This window comes from Nilaparvata lugens, chromosome X (genome assembly GCF_014356525.2).
Source record: "Nilaparvata lugens isolate BPH chromosome X, ASM1435652v1, whole genome shotgun sequence".
NCBI classification, from domain to species: domain Eukaryota; kingdom Metazoa; phylum Arthropoda; class Insecta; order Hemiptera; family Delphacidae; genus Nilaparvata; species Nilaparvata lugens.
In genome coordinates this window covers 34201116-34207711 of record NC_052518.1, presented here as the reverse complement: position 1 = coordinate 34207711, position 6596 = coordinate 34201116, and positions in this window count along the sequence as shown.

Here is a 6596-nt window from a genome sequence, read left to right as displayed (position 1 = left end):
CAGGTGTTAAAGGTGTGACAAGTGCACCTGCTGGTCAACAAAGAAGGGGGACAAAATGGCATTGTGCCTTCCCATTGGTGGGGGGCCTCTGCCTATTGATGACAGGTGCACCTGCTGATGGTCAACAAAGAAGAGGAACAAAATGGCCGTGCCTTCCTATTGATGGGGCCTATTGGTGGGGGCAAAATCCGATATTTTGGACATGCCCCCAACCAATAGGAAGCCAGGGGGTGTGGTCAAAATGGCCAACACTAGGGCTTTAGGCCACACCCCTCATCACCTATTGGTCTTGTGCAGAACTCTCACTACTTTTGTACATATCCGCTCCTGAAAAATTCGCAGAGACTTCTCTCCCACCGATAGACCCAAATGATACACCCCTCACCCCCAAAGAATATGAGCACGCACAAAGAGTGTTCTCAACAGTCAAGTTGAAATCTTTCGGCGAATATCATGATTTCTATCTGTGCCTAGATGTCATGCTATTAGTTGAAGTTTTCAAAGAAATGAGGTCAATGCTTTTTAGTTCAAATGGCCTCAATGTGACTCATTCTCTTTCACCCGCTCATTTCACTTGGAATTATATGTTAAAGTACACCAAGGTTGAACTTGAATTGATCAGTGATCCTGATATTCATCTAATGTTTGAATCGGGAATGCATGGCGGTGTTTTGTCTATTGGCAAGCATTATTGCAAAGCCAATAACAAACATATCCCTGACACATATAACCCCACAAAACCAAGTAACTATTTATTGTTTATTGATACAGTCTTTATTCTCAGAGCATGCTACAATTCTTACCATATGGAAATTTCAAATTCCTCTCAGAGGAAGAAATAAGTGTGCTCGACTTTAAAACTTTGGAGAGTGATTCTTAAATGGGTTATGTTATTGAATGTGATCTCAAGTACCCCAGGGAATCGCATGATATGCATTCAAATTTCCCCCTCGCCACAATTCACCAAATCCCACCTAGCAAATCATTCTCCACGTACCAAACCAATGAGAGCGGTCAAACTCTGACTAAAAAGCTCATGAACACACTTTTTGATCAAGAGAGGTACATAGTTCATTACCTGAATTTGAAGCTGTACCTTCTTCTTGATCTACAATTGACAAAGGTATATCACGTCATTAGCTTTTCCCAATCACCTTGGTTGAGGAACTACATTGAGTTCGATACACGTAATAGGCAAGCTGCAAAAAATAAATTTGAAATCTCTTTTTTCAAATCCATGTCGAACTGTACATGTATGTTTTTTTTCTACGGTAAATTGCAAAAAATCATACCATGGCAATGCATCCAGCTTTGTATGACCGACACAGACAGTTTCCTTTTATTGCTGATGTGTACCATATGAAAAACCTGATTTGTACCAGCTGATAAGAGATAACTTGGAACTGTTTGACACTTTAAACTATCCAGTTGAGCAGGAATGCTTTTCCGATGAGAGTAATAAGGTTGTAGGAAAATTTAAAGATCAGACAGGATCACTTCCCATTTTATCCTTTGTTGGGCTTTGGGCTGAGATGTATTCATTTCTTGTGAATGATGAGAAGTCTGAAACTGTAAATTAGTGTGTAGCAACAGGTGTGAAGAGTCATGTAAAAAGTAGAAAACTTAGTTTTAACTTGTATAAGAAATGTTTGATTGAATGGTGTCAACATATAGAAAAATGTAATATGATGTGATCTTTCAATCATAACATGTACCATATTGAATCTGATAGAGTGTTTCCAAGTTCACTCGACGATAAGTGCTTTATTGTAGAGAATGGAACCGATTCTTCACCATTCGGTCACTACAGAATAGCAAACTGATTGCACAGATCAGTGTGTGTGTCACAGTGTAGTGACCAACACATCGTATTCTGTTTTAACTGTGTCTTCACACAAAAAAAATGAATAATATTAGAGCAAAATTAGCAGCAGAGCTTCACTCTGCTGCATGTGTGAATCACCCCACACGCAGATATGAGTTGAAGAATGAGAACGATTTATTTCAATCTGATCTGATTGAGATGGGTAGCTTATCCAAATTCAAAAAAGTATATCATTTTATTTTAGTTGTTATTAATTGTTTTACCAAGTATGCTTATTGTATACCTTTAAAGAATAAGACTGCACAAAGTGTTTATAATGCAGTTGAACTCATTATTTGTAAGAATAAACATATTTGTTTTCCCCAGACAGATGGTGGGAGGGAGAATTTCAATAATCGTATGAAAGATTTGTTAGACAAGTGTAATATCGAACATTATTATGTTTTTACTGATGAGAAGGCTAGTATTGCTGAGAGATTTAATCATATAATCAAATCAAAAATATATCGATCTTTACCTGAACACTGGAGTAAAAACTGGCTTAATAACTTGCAAAATGTTGTAGATGATTATAACAATACAGTACCCAGTTCCATTGGAATGCGACCTGAAGATGTAACTAAAAAACATTGTAAATGCATTTCAGAATCACTAAACTCTGCCTTCAATATACGATTTGAATTTTGAAACCAAAATATAAGCTAGGTGACATTGTGAGAATTTCTAAAAAGAAACAGATATTTGATAAAAAATATCTAATGAATTGGTCACCCGAATATTTCCGAATTATGAGCATACATCCTACAAGACCTATCACTTACTCATTAGAAGATCTTAGTGGTGAGATAATACAGGGTAGTTTTTATCAAGAAGAAATAAGAAAAAAACACAATTGAATGAATTGAAAAGAGAAGTTTATTATTTGATAGAAGAAATATTGAGACGGGATAAGGATAAACTCCGTGTTAAATGGCTTGGTTTTTCTCACCCATCTTTCATAAGACAAGAGAACATACTAAAGTAAGATCATATGTTGTAAATAATTGAAGTAAGATCATATGTTGTAAATAATTAGAGTGAGATAATTTGTTGTAAATAATTAGAATAAGATAATATGTTGTGAATAATTAGAGTAAGGCCATATGATGTGAATAATGTACTTTGAATAATTATCTATTCACAATTGTAAATAATCATTGTAATATTCTCTACATTGCATGTTTAAAAAAAAACAACTTGAATTGAATGCCCGCTCTTCCATTTCTCAAATGTTTTAATGTTCAAATGTTCATATGTATAAGCTTTTACCATGAAACACAGTAATAGATTTGCATGGAAATTGACAGGTATGTTCCATTTTAAATTGCACGTCAATGTATATACAAGGTTTTTGTAAATTTGGCAATTCAAGGATGATATTAAAAAAAAGGAGCCTCCTTCATAGCATATGCCAATATTAGAGTAAAATTCAGACCATAGAATTATTCATCATAAATCAGCTGTCAAGTGGACTATAAGTCGCATGCCATGATGCATGCAATTCAATATCTCAATATAACTTGATAAAAAATCAGCAGCGGTGTAGACTATGTATCGCATGCCTCATTGAATGCAATTTTCATGCACTATAAAATAGGATGCAAAGAACTTATAACAGCTTGTCTGGGCGCCCAGATGTCTTTTGGTTTTCTTGAGCTGAATTCCAGGAAGCATAATATGAAAATTAAATCTTGTGTAAGCATGATCTGATCAAATAAATAGTTGTTGTATCAGTGTGGATGTGCACATGGTTTAGGACATTGTTCAGCTACAAATGTTATTCATTCTATTGATAAAATTTCTGTTCATTATTTGCTATTATGTTCTTTAATTTTTATAAGTTTTGAAATTTTGAATTCTCAATTTGTTTTATTTTAAATTCTTCCATAAGTATTTGAAATCTTTGTATATTTCATTTTTGAATTATGGTAAGTGATATTTTTGTTGTTCATATTATTTATTATTGCATAAGTTCATATTATTTTTATGATTCTTTCTCTTTTTCCATTTGTATCTGTTATTAGGGGGCGATGTCAAGATACACCACCGTCAAAGTCAGACACATCCATCCTAGCACTAAAAATCAGTCCTGTTTTGGCGGTGGCTAGTTTTGTCGTTCTTGTGCTGAAAAAGAAGTGTCTTGTTTTGGCGGGGCGAGTCCGTGACTAATTTCTCTACCTGGAAAACAGTCTCTGGTTGTCGCTATCTGCTTTTGACGCCTATGTCAGAATAGCTTGGAAGTAAACTGGTTTCAATTTTGGCACAGACTGTACTTTCTTTGAAATATTCTGTTTATAACTTAGAGTGACTGTAGAAGTGTGTGTGTCACCACCGTTAGACAATACTCCTGCGTGACATTGTCTCTTATCTCAACCTTATTATTTTAGTTATATTGCTTACTCTCTCATTCTCCCTCTCGGTCTCCCCCTCACTCTCACTCACCCCCTCCCTTACCCTCTCTCTATCACTCCTGTGCCTTTCGCTCTCGCTCTCACTCTGTCTCACACACACACACTCTCTCTCTCTTACCCGGTTGTGTGCTAATGTTCTCCTTTCTTCAAAACCCCTCAGGGTTTTGTTATTATTTCATAGAATGCTGCAGACATATTATCTTCAACCTATCTTGAATTTGACTTTCCCATGCCCAGATTTGTAATTTTTTTTGTGTCAATAATATTCATTACTATCAACTCTTGCTTGTAATATTGTGAATTCCCTCATTCCACTGAGTAGCATTGTATAATATAGTTAATGTAGCATCGTACTGGAAAGTTTGATGGTTGAATGTGAGAGAGGGCCGGCCGTGCAAAAAAACTAAAACTGCAATTCAATTGAATCCTCACTTTCTCACTATAGGCCTATATCCCTCAGAAACACACTCTCTTGTAAAATACTCAATCCCCTACACTGAAATAATTTGACTCCTTCAAGTTATGTGCTCCCAACTTGATAATACCGCCCGTTGTTCTCTCAATAATATTTGTTGAACGAGAGCTAGCAAGTTCTTACTTTTTACTCAAGTTCAAAGTTGTTGCCAGTCTGTGGGTTTGCTTGTTTGTTTGAATGCACTACAATAACTTCAGAAAGAGTTGATCGATCAGCTTCAAATTTTGAACACGCACTCTTCGAACCTTTTTACAGATCAAGTTCGTTGAACAACAAAATATTTTACTCACTTCTTCGTCCTTTTTCAGGATATAAAAGTAACATTGAAAGTACTACATGAGACAAAATAACTTGCTCCTGAGTGTCTGCCTGACTATTATCTTTCAGTAGCATACGCGTAATATTAATGATACAAATTGTGATGGCAGTTGCTATGTCGTTGGTATTATTAATTTGACAAACTTTGAATTTTGATTCTGAATCATCTACCCATACGGAGAAACCTATGAAGTTCTATGGATTCACGTAGGCCTACAGCGTAATATTAATAGGAAAACAGTTTGATGTTCCTTTTCCCAAGATAATTTGACAGTGGGCTCCACTGGGATTCATATTCAAATTAAAAAAAATTCTGTAGGTAGCTTCATGATTTAGGTCTGCCATCTTCGTTCCGCCACATAGGATTAAACATTTTCTTTAGAAAGGTTTAATACAAGATTCAAATAAAGAATTTCAAGAGACAATGAATGGTGGAAATCGCTCATCAATGTATCAAACCACCGTTTCAAAGATATTCACATTTTAGTGTTGAAGTTTTTGGATATCTGTGATACAGAAATATTGCTCGCCTAGAACAGGATAGATTATTCATCACATTCTTATTATTATCGTTCCCTAGCAACCTATGTTAAGCGTTTATGTAGTCGCTGCTAAGAGAGATTTATGTGATAGCTATATACCTGAATAATAGTCAATAGTCAAAATTCTTTATTACATATTCTTCAAGAATAGCAATTGTTGTCAAGAATAAAAATATATATATATATATAATTAAATATGTTTGAATTGTTTGTATTCACAATTATATTTTTGTTCACTGCCAGTCTGTCTCCTGTTTCAAGAAATTCACATAGTTCGTACATGGGCCTTCCTTTGAGAAACTCACTAATTCTTTTTTTCAATGTCACACAATCCAGCCTCTTTATCTTCTCCGGTAGATGATTCCACAGTTTTCTGCCCACGTATGAAGGTTTCTCTTCGAAGATTGCAGTCCTGTGCCTTGGGAGTACATAGTTGTCTGCCTGCCGAGTGACGTATTTATGAACATCTGTGCCTCTTTGGAGATTTAGTCGGCTAACATGGGTGATGACTTCCATGATATTGTAGATGTTGGTCACCGTCATGATGCCGAGATGACGGAAGGCATCTCGACATGTCTCCTTTTGTTTGAGACTTGCCAGTGTATTAAATACTATTAAATACTATATTCGACTAAACAACGAGTGACCCAGAAGTGAACTTGCCAGAGTATTTAATACTATTAAATACTATATTCGACTAAACAACGAGTGACCCAAATGAAGCGATTTAAAATATGAAAAAAGAAAGATGGGAATGCGAAAATATTATAATATTTGGAACTCCATAACAGAACTTATCATTTAATTAACAGACATTTATGGGATTAGTAATTTTCTGGAAAACACTATTAATTGGCAATAATAATTTAGCAATATTGCACTAATAGTTTTAATTTTAGATGACTCTCTCCTGGATTATTGAAATCTGTGCTGGAGATTCCTCAGTGATTGCTGCATCATCTGAGAAAACCCCGTGAAAGTGAGCT